We start from the raw sequence: 16675 nt of genomic DNA on the forward strand, positions 1-16675 counted from the left end.
TTTTTCACATTTGACTCAGCTGTGAGATATCTTCTCCATGGTGTGAATTGTCTCATCTCAGTAGTATTAACTCTTGTAAGTATCTACGGAGTTATTCACCCATTCATTCCACTAAGCGTGTTAAGTACCTTCTGGGTACCCAGTAATGTCTGAGGCCCTGGGATGATGGTGGTGAGTATGCAGATGAAAATCCTGGCCCTCATGGTGCTGGCACTCCAGTGGGTGCTATAATTCCCCAGGTGCACAGTTGAAAAAGTCTGAATTTCTCCCAGTTCCTGTCCCCAGACATAGCCAAGGGAGGGACACTGTGGCTAAAGGCTGCCTGGCAGAGGTGACCATATATCTTCTGGGAGATAAAGATATTTCATTGCTGTGAGCCCAGGATTGCAGTTGAATAAACCATGCACTCTGAATTTTTGAACACACTTAATTCTCACAACAACCTGAGATCTAAAAGAAGTAGCATCACATCTCCTGAGACTGCTGCCTTCTTTTCTTTTGTCTCCCTTCCCAAAGGTGTACCCTTCCCTTCACTTCATATCTTGGACATAAACTTCTTGCTTGAGGTCTGTAAAGACTAACTAGTTTGGGAATGGAAAACCTGAGTTCCCATTATGGCTCAATGGGTAAAGGAACTTATGTTGTATCTATGAGGATGCAGGTTCAATCCCTGGCCTTGCTCAGTGGGTTAAGGATCCAGTGTTGCTGCAAGTTGTGGTGTAGGTCACAGATGTGGCTCAGATCTTGCATTGCTGTGACTGTGGCCTAGCCCTCAGCTGCAGCTCTGATTCAACCCCTAGCTTAGGAACTTCCATGTGCCAAAGGTGTGGCCATCGGGAAAAAAAAAAGAAAGGAAAAAAAAGCAAGCAAGCAAGTAAATGGAAAACCAAGAACCAATAGAGTCTTCTCAAACTGCCAAAGAGTCTGTTATTTTGGAGGATTAATTTCAGAAGGAAAAAAATGGGTCAAGCTTGAGAAAAAACTTACGTGGATTCTGCTGAGAAAACAGGAGCTTGGGAAATTGTGACTCATTCAACTGGGAAAGGACAGTGGCAGTTTTTGCTGAACTGCAAAGAACTCTTCTAAGCACATTATCCTGGTGGAGCAGTTCCAACCACCAATGGGAGGCTTCTACCTAGATTCTCTGCAGGTGTCATGGATGGTAAGGAAAGCCTGGAGGCACCTGATCTTTGGGAGCGTGAGTAAGAGACTGGCTTTAAAGTTGATGTTGCTGAATGTTCTCCCATTGAACATCTGCGTCCAGGCTTGTCAAAGTGTACCACACATATTATGATGGTAACTATTAATGGAGATGATGCTGAAAGTGTAAGACATAAGCCAAAGCCAGCGGCTATAGAATCGCAGAAGTCATTTCTCTACCAAAGAACCACCTGCTGAACAGACTTGACACTCCAGTGGCTAAGAACATTTGAGAGTGGAGACCGGAGTCATGTCCTGGGCTCTGGCACTGAGACATGCATACGTGGAGCCGTCTGAAGTGCCCTTTCTGAAACTATAAGGCCAAAGGATAGTGGCCTTATAGCCTTATAAATGAGACCACCAGGTCTTCTTCACCAAGACTTTGTATTCTGCTTAGTTTTATATAGATTTCACTTTATTTTTGTGTGTGTGTGTTTTTAGGGCTGTACCCACAGCATGTGGAAGTTCCCAGGCTAGAGGTCAAATCAGAACTTTAGTTTCCAGCCTAAGCCACAGCCACAGCAACACAGGATCCAAGCTGTGTCTGCGGCCTACACCACAGCTCACAACAATGCCGGATGCTTAACCCACTGAGTGAGGCCAGGAATGGAACCTGTATCTTCATGGATACTAGTCAGTTTCATTACCACTGAGCCACAATGGGAATCCAGTTTCATGTAGATTTTTTAATTTTTTAAAAAATTTTTTGGTCTTTTTGTCTTTTTAGGGCTGCATCCACGGCATATAGAGGTTCCCAGGCTAGGGGTCCAATTGGAGCCATTGGCCTATGCAGAGCTGATCCCTACAGCAACGGGGGATCTGAGCTGCATCTGCGACCTACACCACAGCTCAAGGCAATGCCGGATCCCTAACCCACTGAGTGAGGCCAGGGATGGAACCTGTGTCCCCATGGATGCTAGTTGGTTTGGCTTACCACTGAGCCATGATGGAAACTCCTCATGTAGATTTTTAAACAAGTTTTTTCATAAACTAAAAGCTATATAGAATGGAAATAAATAAATAAATAGCCGATGCACTTACTTCCACGTATTAATTTCTCTGAAGTTGAGGGGTGTTTTAGAAGCCAAGGTCTCTCCAAAGTTCTGTCAGCAGGGCAGTGTGGTGATGGATAAATTGCCCACAATATCATGCCTGGGCATGCATGTTCAGGTTTTCAGCATTTCACTTGAGTTATAAGCATTTTTGATACTGCATGTGTTGTTCTATTTGTTGTTTATAATGTTTTCCTGCTTCTTGTTTGAAACCTGTTGACACCTGCTGGTAAGATTGTGTTGCGGGATGGGTGCCAGTGGCATGGAAGAAAATTTCCTGATAGAGCTGGGGGAGTCATGAGTAGTGGAGTGCTTCTTTGGGAAATGCTGCTCGTCTAATCCTATTGATGGAACAGAGGGTGGTTTAGTATGGAAAAATCCACAGGTTTAAGAAAGCATGGTTGAATTGGTAGATTTATATTTCCTTTTCTTAGTCCAAGATCAAGAGTATCTTGGACTAGGAGTTCCCTGTTGGCCTAGGGGTTAAGGATCCAACATCATCACTTCTGTGGCACATGTTTGATTCCTAGCTCAGGAACTTTTGTGTGCCACAGGTGCAGCCAAATAAAAAGGGCACATTGGGCTTGATAAGATACAGAATTTCTCAGCTGAGAAAGCTGAGACACAATAATGTGAATTCACTTGCTCCAAACACCATAGCTAGCAAGTGGCAGAGCCAGGATTTTATCCCGAGTCTAAACACTCAGTTAACCATCATACTACATTCTTCTTAGTGTGCATGCAGTTCACTGAGGAAGGTTATTCAGCCTAATTTGCTCAATTAGCCAACCAGCTGATTCATCAAGTGCCCCATACACTGGAGACAGGTCCAGGGGTAAGAAAGAACTCAGGGCACATGCCTTAATAGCTCTTAATCACGTAACAACGGGAATAACTGTAAAGCTGTAACTGTGTGGCAATGAAGAATTATACAGTGCTATTAAAATGAAATGAAGGGTCCTTTTATTAGCTGGGGTATCAGAGGAGGCTTGAGCTAAAAGTAAGTAGGCAAGGAGGATGAGGGGAGTGTCTCAGAAAGGGGAAATGGCCTGTGAAAAAGCCATTGTGGTGAGAAAGGCATTAGCACCTTCCCAGACAAGAAAGAACCCAGAGTGTGGCTGCAGTGTGTGTGTGTGTGTATGTGTGTGTGTGTGTGTGTGTGTGTGTGTGTATAAAACTGGATCACTATGCTGCACAGCAGAAATTGACAAAAAACTGTAGATTAACTATACTCTAATAAAAAATTCACAGTAAAAAACCCCTAAATTTCGACATGGTGATATGGTTGTCTCAGTCTTTGGGGGCTGCTATAACAAAATACCACAGCTAGGTCACTTACAAACAGCAGAAATTTCTTTCTCACTGTGCTGGGTGCTGGAAGTCCAAGATCAGCATGCAGACACGGTCAGCTGAGGGACCTTTTCCCCGTTGCAGACTTCTTATATCCTCACCTGTCAAAAGGAAGCTCTGTGGGATATTTTCCATTAATGCACTAATCCCTTTCTTGAGGGTCCCACCCTCAGAACCTAATCACCCCCCCAGAGGCCCAAACTACTATCACTACTTCTCAGGGTTAGAGATACAGACATTCAGACCACAGCAATAGTTCTCTAGATTTATAAATTATTATATATAAACAGATAGTTGAAACAAAGCTTATTTGCCTATACGTAAACATGTGGCCTAGAGAGATGTATGCAATGGAATGAGATCATACATATTAATTATACCACCCTCAATGAATTCAAAGATGCATTTTTGTTCACTGAAATTAGAGTCTATCTTAGAACTGAAGCATGTCACATATTAATTGTCAGCATTTTTTTTCTTTCTTGGTGATACCTAATAACCTTATCATTGAACCTTACAAATGCAATGAAGTAAAGGCTACAGGTTCCTGGAAAGAGACTAAGATAGGTATGGGGGCTTGTACAATCTATTGAGGGTGATCTTTCACAAAAGCCTGTAAGAGAGGGAGTGAAGCAGGGGAGGAAAAGGGACAGAGCCAGGCAAAGTCTTAGGTCAGGACTAGCCTCTGGTTGACCTACAAGAAGAGGGCTCTGAAGCATAAGCCTTACCATAGTTTTACTCCCAAATTAGTCATTGACTATGGGTTGCCTCACCACCTCCTGGGCAAAGGGGAAAGGGCTCCCATCACCGAGGATAATTTTTAGGACAAGGCAGGCAGCTAGGAGCCATTATCAGTCAATACCCACACAACTGGGGTTTGGGGGCCTCCAGTTGTTGTAGGGGATCTGAGGGACATTACAGCATCCACTATAGGATTCCCACTCAGCCTCACGGTTCATAGGGCCCACAAAGTAAAAACCAGCTACTCTCAAGGAGAATAATCATTATCCTGTTACCATGTTATCTACAAGTCTTCAGCATACCCTTAAATTAGACTTATGATCGAGGGTCCTAAGGCTGTTTCTTCCAAGGCTCCCAAGGACTGGGCAACCAAACGCTGTTAGAGGCCACACATGCCACAGACACGGAGCTCTTCTGATCTCTGTGTGATAGATCTAACTCCCAAAGGACTCCAAGGATGCCTAATATTTGGGGGGAGGGTGGAGTAACCCAGGGGTGAAACCATAAATTAGGTGGGTATATCTTCTCTGTCCCCTGCCCCACCTTTCTAGAATCATGTACCCCATCCTAGCATTCTTTTCTCTTACCCTCTTCACCACCACTCTTCTTCTACCCGATCTCAAACTCTGAACTGTTCTCAGGGTGTTTCTTTCTCCCCTATTCCCAAAGAACTTACTTAAAAAACATTAGGGAGTTGATGTATTATCACCTGGGTATGTCTGCATTTTAAAGACCACTGAGATGAGGAGTTTGGGGTTAAAGTATACACAGTACTATATATAAAACACATAAGCAACAAGGACCTACTATATAGCACAGGGAACTATTATTTAATATCTTGTAATAACCTATAATGGAAGAGAATGTAACAAATAATATATATATTATTATATAACTGAATCATAGCGCTGTAGATCTGAAATTAACACATCGTAAATCAACTATATTTCAATAAAAATTAAAAAAAAATAAAGACTACTAGGAGAGGCTACCATTTACCATAAGGAAATGAATAACTATGGGTATAATTTAAGGCATCTGTAATCCTTTCTTTTTTTCTTTCTTTCTTTAATTTAAAAAATTTTTTATTGTTGGCATCTGTAATCCTTTAAACCATTCAATAAGGACGAGCTCCTCATGCAAACTATGCACATGAGGTAACTGAAAAAGAAAACAGAAAAGTTGGAAAAAAATCTAATTCTGTTCTCATCAATCTAAGCTGTTAGTCTTAGCTAATTCTCCCTCTCCCTTGCTGTATTTTGGCTTTCTCTGCACAAAGGAACAGCTGGGTGAGCATTCCTATGCTCTGTCAAGGGTACAGACAAGGTTGGGATAATTCCAATGTATGAATTTTCCTCACTGCAGTGATAACAACAGGAAAGACAATGACACAACCAACAGTTACTATTTTCTAGATGTCAGGTCCTTACAATCCCCAAGCCTTGTTAAAAAAGTTGTCAATGGATTTTCTGGTGAATAAGAGCTAAATCTCAATCTTGGGAATCCTTTTTTTTAACCTGGATCAGCTTGGGTACACATTAAAGCTGACCTAGAAATTAATGCTAAAATGATGAGAAAAATAAAACAAACAAACTTGGATTTCCCTGGTGGCCTAGTGGGTTAAGGACCCGGCATTGTCACTGTTGTGGCTCAGGTTTGGTCCCTGGCCTGGGAACTTCTGCATGCCTTGGGTACGGCCCAAACAAACAAACAAACAAAAAAACAGACAAAAATTGACTAATGCATTCTTTCATAAACTTAAGACTTAGCATGGGTGGGACTCTGGAGAAAACAGCACAAGATCCTAAGGATATGCAGCTGAAAGGAGACTTAGAGACCACACAAGTTCAACTTTCTCATCATACAGGTGAAAAAAATCCTATGGTAGGTAAATTGTTCAAAGCCGCAGAGTTTCAAGATGATTTGCTGGTGTGTGTGTGTGTGTGCGTGTCACGTGGTTATAAAATGCAGGTGCCAATGAGGACTTTGCTATGTTTAAGTCAAGGTATCTTGACTTAATATGGAAAAACGTATTTAATGATAGCTGTAGTTCAATGAAACTAGGAACTAATAAGGATTAATATTGGAGAAGGCCTAGAGTTCCTGTTCATGGCTTAGTGGTAACCAACCTGACTAGTATCCATGAGGACGCAGGTTCCATCCCTGGTCTTGCTCAGTAGGTTAAGGATCCGGCCTTACGTGAGCTGTGATGTATGTAGGTTGCAGATGTGGCTCGGATCTGGCGTAGCTGTGGCTGTGATGTAGGCCAGCAGCTGCAGCTCCGATTTGACCCGTAGGCTGGGAACTTCCATATGTCTCAGGTAGGGCCCTAAAAAGACAAAAAAAACCGACCAAACAGACAAACACTGACTTTCTAAATAGTGAGTATTTATTTGCACAAACTAGATTATCAATCATTCTGAACTTGTTCTTGAGTAGTCCAAACACTACATCATGGGGGTGTGAGAAGGCCAAACACTATCTCATGGTGATGTGTTCCCAATGGTGGGGGCCTATGAGTAGGGCGCACATCCAATGGAACATCTTGGCAGAAAATGTGGGAAGAGGAATTTTTATGTCAAAACTGTTCTTATTTGGAATGTGTGTTTTTAGGGCAGCTCCTTTGGCATGTGGAAGTTCCCAGGCTAGGGGCTGAATCAGAGCGGCAGCTGCTGGCCTATGCCACACCCACAGCCATGCCAGATCCAAGCCTCATCTGCAAACTACACCACAGCTTATAGCAATGCCAGATCCTTAACCTACTGAGCGAGGCCAGGGATCGAGCCCATGTCCTCGTGGATCCTAGTCGGGTTTGTGACCACTGAGCCACAATTGGAACTCCCAAAATTGGTTTTTTGTTTGTTCCTTTGTTTGTTTTTGTCTTTTTTAGGCATATGGAGGTTCCCAGGCCAGGGGTCAAATCAGAGCTGTAGCTGGTGGCCTATACCAGAGCCGCAACAACACCAGACTTGAGCCATGTCTACGAACTACACCACTGAGCAAGGCTGGGGATTGAACCTGCATCCTCATGGATGCTAATCAGATTCGTTTCTGCTGAGCCACGACGGGAACTCCTGTTCTTTTTTAAAATTGAGGTATAGTCGATTTACCATGTTGTGTTAATTTCTGCTGTACAGCAAAGTGAATTCAGTTATACATATATACACTATCTTTTTTCTATTCTTTTCCATTATAGTTTATCTCAGGATAGTGAATAGTTCCCTGTGCTGTATAGTATAGCCTTGTTTATCCATCCTATGTACTAGTTAGCATCTGCTAACCCCAAACTCCCAGTCCACCCCTCCCCCTCCGTTTAGCAACTGGAAATCTGTTCTCTATGTTGGTGAATCTGTTTCTGTTTCATAGATATTTCATTTGTGTTATATTTTAGATTCCACATATAAGTGATATCATATGACATTTTTCTTTGTTTGACTTACTTCACTTAGTATGATACTCTCTAGGTCCATCAATGTTGCTGAAAATAGCATTATTTCGTGCCTTTTTTTCCTACAGCTGAGTAGTATTTCATTGTGTGTGTGTGTGTGTGTGTGCATACGCCTGCCACACTTTCTTTTTTCATCCATCTGTTGATCAACACTTAGGTTGTTTAAAACTGTTCTTTACTATTCTAAAAAGGCAGAGCCTGACTCTCTATTTCTCTAGTATTTCTTATCTGTCCCAAATTAGTCTATAAAGAATTTATGAAAGAGAGTGTGCAATCCATGAGTAACCTATGAAGGTTAATTTTTGGCCCTACTCTATTCTACTGTGGTTAAATACTGTCACTTTCTGAAAAGCACTGAAACACTGAATATTTGAAAAACTCCAGTCTCTTTGGATGTCCTTAGGATGAAAAATCTTTATTGTATATGGTACTAGAGACTGTTGGAGGATACAAAAGAACTTAAATAAATCAGTTTGTTTGTTCATAGAAATTATATTCTAGTTGGAACAGTAGAAATAAAGACATAATCATTCTTATTCTCATCATCACTGGAACACTTGCTGGAGACAGGTCCCGTACAAAATAGTTCATGTATATTGCTCCATTTAATACTCACAAATACCTTTTAGAGGTATGGCCTGGTTTATAGATGACAAAACTCAGCCCTAGAGAAGTCTCTGCTTGGCTGTGGCCGAGTCATAACTGCAAATCCAGGTTTATCTGACTTTAGAACCTGTGATTTCTTCCATCACTGCAAACTACCCTCCCAGGAAGGCTTGGAAGCAAAACATGGTGATTTATTGCCTACCTGATTAATAGGGACAGAACTGGCTCCAACTTGGAGCAGATTTGCTCTCGGCTGTGGCTGCTATTTATCATGCCTGGCTTTGAACTCAGTAGACCAAGTTCTCACCCTCATAATGTGATTTGTGTGGAAGCTGATTGTAGACTTGTAAAGTCTATAGAAGCCATGCAGCCTGTGACTTGTTATTATATGTGTTAAAGACAAGCTAGAGGATAATGTAGACAGCTTTGCTCCTAGTTTGTAGATTATGAATGTGATAAGTATGTTATCTTTCCCCCTTGCAACCCTGCATGTCTAGGTAGCAATAGAAATGTCTTCCTGGTCTTAGCTGAAATCTTAGAGTTTTCTGTATGAGTCTTGGCAGAAGTCAAGCTGCCATTACTCCATCCAATAGTTATCAACCTTCTATAAGTGCTTGATAATGTCCTTGGTAATGGATGCACAAGGATGGAAAGACACACAACCTTTGTCTTAGGAAGCTAAGTCTTAGTGGAGACAGATGCAGGTTTACCAGATTTAGCAGATAAAAAATGCGGGACACCCAGTTAAGTATTGCATGGGACAGAAGTTCCCTGGTGGCCTACCAGTTAAGGATTCAGCATTGTCACTGCTGTGGCTTGGGTTTGTTCTCTGTCTCGGGAACTTTTGCATACCATGGGCGCAACCAAAAAAAAAATTGCATGGGACATACTTACACTAAAAAAGTATTCTTTGTTTACCTGAAATTTGAATTTTTACTAGGTACTGTGCATTTTATCTGGTACCCTAGGTACACTGCAGATATCACAATCCACTACACCCCTCAAAAGACGTTGGTTCTAATGGCTGTGCACACGTGGCTTCATAGATACATGAAAGAAGAAATGCTCCCCCATGTCTGGGACAGCCAAGGGAAGCTTCACATGATTGTGTGGGCCAATTTGAAGGAAGGGTGGGTTTTCTGGGTGATCTTAAGATTTGACAGGCAGAGATGTAGGGAGGAAACTGGAGATGTGGGAAAGAGTATAGAGTTTGAGATAAGCCTGGGTCCATGGGCAGTGGGAGGAGGGCAAATGTGACCATGAGGGCCAGATCATGAAGAGCTTTGGCAGAAAGAGGAATGATTCACAACTTCATTCTGCCATCAATAGGAAACCATCCCATCTCTAATATTTTTTTCACACAATCAGACTTCAGCTATATTTTTACAAAATGTCAGCCAGGAACCAATATGACCATGAGAGGTAATTTCAAGTAGTAATTTCTGATGATTTGGGGGTAGTTTGGGGAATGCAGCATTAAATAGTCTTGCATGGAGAATCGTGCAGGGAGAATGTTAATTCTTTTTTGTCAAATTAAAATTCTTCATTTTATTTTTAGAGGTATACTTACAAAAATGCATAGGCTTTATTTTTGAGAGTTTTAGGTTTGACATTGAGCAGAAGGTACAGAGAGTTTCCATATATTCCCTTTTGATTCCTTTTTTATTTTCTTTCAATACTGATTACCCAAGAATATAGTCTTTTTCTTTCTGTGCTTAAGGCATGCAGAAGTTCCTAGGCCAGGGATCAAACCTGCACCATAGCAGAGACTGGATCCACAGCCATGGCAACACTGGATCCCTAACCACTAGGCCACCAGGGAATTCCAAGAAGAAAGCCTTAATTTGATGCTATTCTATCTTTAACACCTCTCTAATAGTTATTCATCCTGTTGGAAGAGAGAGAGAAAAGAGAAGAGGAGAGGGGAGGGGAGGGGAGGCATTCAGGCTTTGAGTCTTTGACAAGCCACATCCCACGTTTCGTCACTGAATGATTTTGTTTCAATATATTTGCTTACCAAGTCTTCTTTTACTTCTGAGAACAGTACTAGTCTTCTATTTAAGGTATGTTGACATCAACAGAGGAATAGATAGAGTAGATGTGGTACATATATACTATGGAAAACTACTCAGCCATAAAAAATGAAATCATGCCATTTGCAGTAACATGGATGAACCTAGAGATTATCATGCTAAGTGAGTAAGTCGGACAGAGAAGGACAAATACCATATGATACCGTTGATACGTGTAATCTAAAAAAATGATACAAATGAACTCATTTACAAAACAGAAAGAGACTCACAGACATAGAAAACAAACTTATGGTTACCAAACGGGAAAGGGGGGGAGGGATAAATTAGGAGTTTGGGATTAAAACATATACACTATTGGAATTCCCATCGTGGCTCAGTGGATAACAAACCCGACTAGTAACCATGAGGTTATGAGTTCAATCCCTGACCTCGCTGAGTGGGTTCAGGATCTGGGGTTGCCATGAGCTGTGGTGTAGGTTGTAGATGCAGCTTGGATCCCGCTTTGCTGTGGCTGTGGTGGAGGCTGGCGGTTACAGCTCCAATTTGACCCCTAGCCTAGGAACCTCCACATGCCGCAGATGTGGCCCTAAAAAAAAAAAAAAAAAAAAAATACACACACACACACACACACTATTATGTTATAAAATAGATAACCAACAAGACTTACTGTATAGTACAGGGAACTATACTTGATCTTATAATTACCTATAATGGAAGAGACTAAAATGTGTATATATATATATGCAACTGAATCTCTTTGCTGTACACTCAAAACTAACACACTGTAAATAAACTATGCTTCAATAACATTTTTTATGAAGGTGTGTTGATAAAAATTTGTTTTAAAAGAAAAATATTCATATATAACAAGTGAATAGTATATGATATATTCTATTCAAGAATATATACAATAGATGAAGTATATGATAATAAAAGTGGCAGGAAAATGGTTAAAGCTTGGAAAATTCAGGGCTCAGGAATTCTGGCTGAGGTTGCAGTCCTACCTGGTGGCAAGTTCCCACCCAGGCTTTTCAGCACTGATGGAGGAGTTTTCTGGAGAAAAGCCCCATTGTTTTTAGGAGAATGAATAAGCTCACCTTGGGGAACAATGGCTTTATAGAAATCCAGTATAGCTGGCACTTCATATTCCTGGCTTCTGCATCCACAGATGGAACCAGTTGCAGATTGAAAATATTAAAAAAAAATTCCAGAAAGTCCCAAAAAACAAAACTTGAATTTGCCACATGGAGGCAACTATTTACATTGCATTTACATTGTACTTACACCTATTTACATGATACTCATATTGTTTTAGGTATTACAAGTAATCAGAGATGATTTAGAGTATCCAGGAGGATGTTATACACAGATTCTAGGTTATACACAGATTCTATACCATATATTTGAGCATCCACAGATTTTTGTATCCAAAGTAGGTGCTGGAATTAATCTTCCATTGATACCAAGGATTAAATGAGATAGTATATGAAATTCACCAGCCTCATTATTGCTAAAAAGAGTTCCAAATTGTTTTTGCCATTCTTCTTTGGTTCTAATGCCTCACCAATGTTTTTAATCAGTTTTTTGATGGACTTTATCAGTGGTGCTCAAATGTAAGTGTGTATCCGAATAATCTGGATTCCTCCCATGACTTTCCCCAACCCACATCACTTCTGATTTGGGGTGACTGCAGGTGGGGGGTATCTGAGAATATGCATTTCCAACAAGTTCCCAGGTTATGCTCTTGGTCCCAGAACCTCCCTTTGAGAATCCCTCTATGAGATCATCCCTAACAGAAATAAAACCCTTATGGCAATGCTTTCAGTCATGACTTGCCAGAACCCATGGTGAGAAATATATTTTACATTGTGACCCTAGTATAAACATACATATGCCTGTGTTTCATGAAATAATACTTATCATTACTGCAGTAAATGCACTCCAATATTTTATGTTTTAAGAAAGTGCTGGAGTTCCCATTGTGGCGCAGTCGTTAACGAATCCGACTAGGAACCATGAGGTTGCCGGTTCGGTCCCTGCGCTTGCTCAGTGGGTTAACGATCCGGCGTTGCCGTGAGCTGTGGTGTAGGTTGCAGACGCGGCTCGGATCCCGCGTTGCTGTGGCTCTGGCGTAGGCTGGCGGCTACAGCTCCGATTCGACCCCTAGCCTGGGAACCTCCATATGCCGCGGGAGCGGCCCAAGAAATAGCAAAAAAAAAAAAAAAAAAAAAAAAAAAAAAAAGAAAGTGTTGACCCACTATAGTGCATTTTATGGGTTCTATCTCAGTTAGCAAACACTGTTAGTGCTTGATAAATAAATACTGCCTTGGTGAAAATGCACAATTCAGCATTAGACAACATGGCCAAAAAGGAAGTGATCTCATTTTCTATTCCTTTCAAAATAGAAAGGCCACCATCGAAGTGCAGACCCTCCTTCTACTCGTAGGCAAGAGAAATCATGTTGAGATCTTGATTGCTCAAAGCAAGATGAAGACGACTTCGGTTTCCAGGGAATTCTCTGGGACTCTGACATGTATCCTTTTACTGTTGACATGGAAGGTAGGCCTGAAATAACAATGAAGAAAATGAAATACCTTCTTGCTCCAACATGTAGAGAGACGCTACAGAATGTAAAACCCTGGAGGCTGAGTGGGTGATTCCATCCATGGCACATCTGGGCATGGTATTCACTCTCCACCCTGCTCCTCTTCTCCAAAGACATTTTTGAGGATGTTCTTTCCAGAGGTCAGTGACTTATGTGAGTTGAGTGTTTATAGGTGGTCCCTGATTTTCATTGGTCTAATGTGTACACATTCCAAGTTCATGTGCAGAACGCCATATTTTCATTGCCACCAGCCATATAGTGATTTGCTAGCCATCTTCTTTACAGTGGCCTGTGCCCTGGGGAATGGGTGGAGGCCTTAGCCAAGGTGATGGGGATGAGATAGGCTGGGACTTGGGATTTGGGACCTTTTACTGGAGTGCTTGCACCTGGACAAAAGTCTCCTGGAGCAACAGAATACAAAAAACTATAAGGGATTAAAAATAACTGCATGCATGTGCAATTGGGGAATTTATGAACCATAATACACAAAAGGCCACAAACCAACTGCCATTTCTGAGGTGCCAAGAGCAAAAGCAGAGTAATGGGTGTGGCCATGTATACAGCACCACCAAGGGGGTGGGCAGACCACCTAAGCTACGCCTCTTGCCCAACCCACCAATTCACCCCTACTCTCAACCCACCAATTCACCCCTACTCTCAACCCATTTAAGCCCCCAACTCAGAGAGTGAGCAAGGGCACTTGTTTCTTGTTTTCACTTTCTAGTGCTGTAGCACAAGTCCCAACAAAGCCTTGCCTGAATTTCTCATCTGGCCTCTAATAGATTTCTGCTGATTAAAGAGTCCAGGGACCCAGGCTGGTTATGGACATATTCACTCCCCTATACTAGTGCCAGTCCTGGTCTAGGCCCAAGGCTCTCAGTCTAGCCCATAGCACCCTGGCCACATTCTTTGACTATTCCTCTAGAGCAACCAGCTCTGGCCTGGGAATCTTGTCTGGCCCAGCCTCTGTCTAAGCCTTACTCAGATATCACCAGGGCTCCACAGAACGGGATGCCTGGGAAATGCGGCAGAGTGACAGGTTCAGGGCCCAATGGGCTCTTGCTTTGGTGGATAAAGGAACTCTTTTTCCTCTGTCCTGGTACATCTGGGCCCAAAGATTTAAAGATTAGGGGCCATAAAACCTTCCATCCTTTCTTAGATGGTGAGGGCAGCCTAATGGGAAAGAGAAACACCAGACCTGATTTTGTGCAGGCAGGCAAACACTCAGATTCCATCAAAACAAGGCACAGTCCCCCTACTCTATAAAGGCTTCCATCTGCCCCACTGAGGCAGGGGTCTGGGTTAGAAAGTGGCAGCATTGTTACCTGAAAAACTGGGTTCTCTGCCAAGACACAACCAAGCCGAAGGGCAGAGGAAGGAAGCATTTCTTACTTGCAAGTAAAGAGAACGCCGGAGATTGTTCTCAAAGCAGTGTCTCCCAGAACCTCAAAATTGGGAAAGTTTTAAGCTAAGGGCACTTGCCTATTCATGATGGGTCTTGAGCAGAAGAGAATTCAATGGGAAATTGGGGCAAAGGTTGACAGAGTCCAGGCTTTAGTTGACTGAAGTCAGGAGGGTCAGAAAAATCAATATCATTATTCCTTATGTGGTCTCAGCTTGTAGTGGCTGTCCTCTATCTGGGTTGGGAGCCTTAGTTCTAGTAGAACTCAAAGACATGTATCGAATTGTTATGTACATTCCTTGATATACATATTCCTTGAGGAATTAGAACTGTGTTTTATCTCTGAACTATTGCTTCTTGACTGCCTTTCCTTCCTTTGTTCCCTTAGGATCATTAATTACTGAGATCTGTTCAAGGGCAAGCATTATAACCAGGCTTAGATGACAGAATCATTTAGGCCTAAAATGACTTCTCTAATGTCAGAAAGTTCTTTTTCTTAGGGGACCCCATACTCTATCTGCCTAAGACATCACTAGCAATAATGAAGACTTTCATAACCAAAGGAAAAAAAAAAACTTTCTTGGAAGCAAACTGCTCTTGTCATTTCCAAGTCCCAGTCTGTTTAACTGTGTGACCTGTAATTTTCATAAAATGTTTCCTCATCTTTAAAACCTCAGGTCAACAGTCATTTCATCAGGAAGCATGCCCTAACTTCTGGCCTAGGTCAAATCTAGGTCAAACAGGATGTCACGTGTTCACAACACTAATGCTTCTCTTCCTCCGTAGCCCTGTCAGGGAGGCTTTTTTTTTTTTTTTTTCTTTTTAACAAACTTTTAATTTTGGAGTAATTTTGGATTCACAAAAAGTTGCGGAGATACTAAAGAGAGTTCCCGTATACTTCTCACCTGATTCCTGATGTTAATAAATGACCATGGTATATGTCAAAACTAAGACACCAACCCTGGTAAGTACTGTGGGCTAAACTCCAGATTTTATTTGCATGTCACCATTTTTCCCACACATGTCCTTTTCCTGATGTGGTTGGTTTCACTTGGTTTCATGAGTCTCCTCTGGTCTATGCACTGGGCCGGGTACCAGAGCTTTAGAGATGAGTAAGAGAACACACTCTCACCCTATGGGAGTGTTTCAGCCTAAACATCCTATGGGTCAGGATAAGAGCGACTTAAGGCTAAACAGATGTCAAAAGCACTGGTACCCACGCTCCCTGCCAGAGTCCTCCTTTGGTTTGTCCTTTCCTTATGAAGCAAACAGTGATTAACTGATACTTGCATTCCAACGGACAGAGATACATTTATCATTCAGAACACACACAACAGCCTTTTTTTTGGTGTCAGATTGCTCTTTTTTAATCTTTTGCTATTGAGCTAACATTTAATTGGGAGATCAAGGAGCCTACATACTCTAGGTGGATATTTCTTTCCACATATTAACATCTTTGAAATCCAGATGCATCTCACCATGAGTGGCATCTCACTATCGTGGTGGACCAGGTGGCAGGTTTGACAAGGTTGTCAGTGCCTGTGTGTGCACAGATTCATCCAGGGCTGTTCACGTATGGTCACTTGGATCAATTTAGGAGCGTTGGTGATGCCCTACAGGTTGAGTTTAACTGCAGTTTAAAAGATCTTTTAAAAGAAAACACTGTCAGCATTGGAATGAAAAGTTACTATGGATGCAGAAAGGTCTGAACACATAGCAGGAAGATGTAACTTGGGACTAAATGAAGGGGCTAGTCATTGATGGAGTCCCTATTTTCTTGGAATGCAGCACCCTAGTGAAAGGAGTGCTGGACCCAGGAAAGGAGGACATTTGCAGGCAAATGAAATTACATTATATTTTGCTACTGAGATACATGAAAACGAGACATCTCACCACATGCTGGGACAGTGCACCTGAAGGTAGAAGAAATTCTATACGTCCCTTAGAAAAGAGGAAGGAAATTTCAAAGCGTTGGGTGAACTTGGGCAACTCATTTAACTAGACTGTGTCTATTTTATTTTCTGAAAGAAAATAGGGATAAAAGTAGTACTTCACTGTTAGGTAGTAGTGTGTTGGAACTAAATCTTAAGCAGTTCTCAGGAGCCCATTATTATGTACATTTTGTCCCAACTCCATGTTCAGTGATGTCATGTCAGCAGCTTGAAATTTACCAAGTATTTACACCACGGAAATTGGCAATCACTACAAACTGGAACTTTTTCCTCCCAGCGAGCCAGT

The 16675-nt window shown here is 41.8% G+C and overlaps 1 pseudogene; it reads left to right on the top strand.

Moving 5' to 3' along the window:
- LOC110259655 lies at positions 879-1519 on the top strand (annotated as a pseudogene).

Source organism: Sus scrofa, chromosome 1, assembly GCF_000003025.6.
Source record: "Sus scrofa isolate TJ Tabasco breed Duroc chromosome 1, Sscrofa11.1, whole genome shotgun sequence".
Classification (NCBI taxonomy): domain Eukaryota; kingdom Metazoa; phylum Chordata; class Mammalia; order Artiodactyla; family Suidae; genus Sus; species Sus scrofa.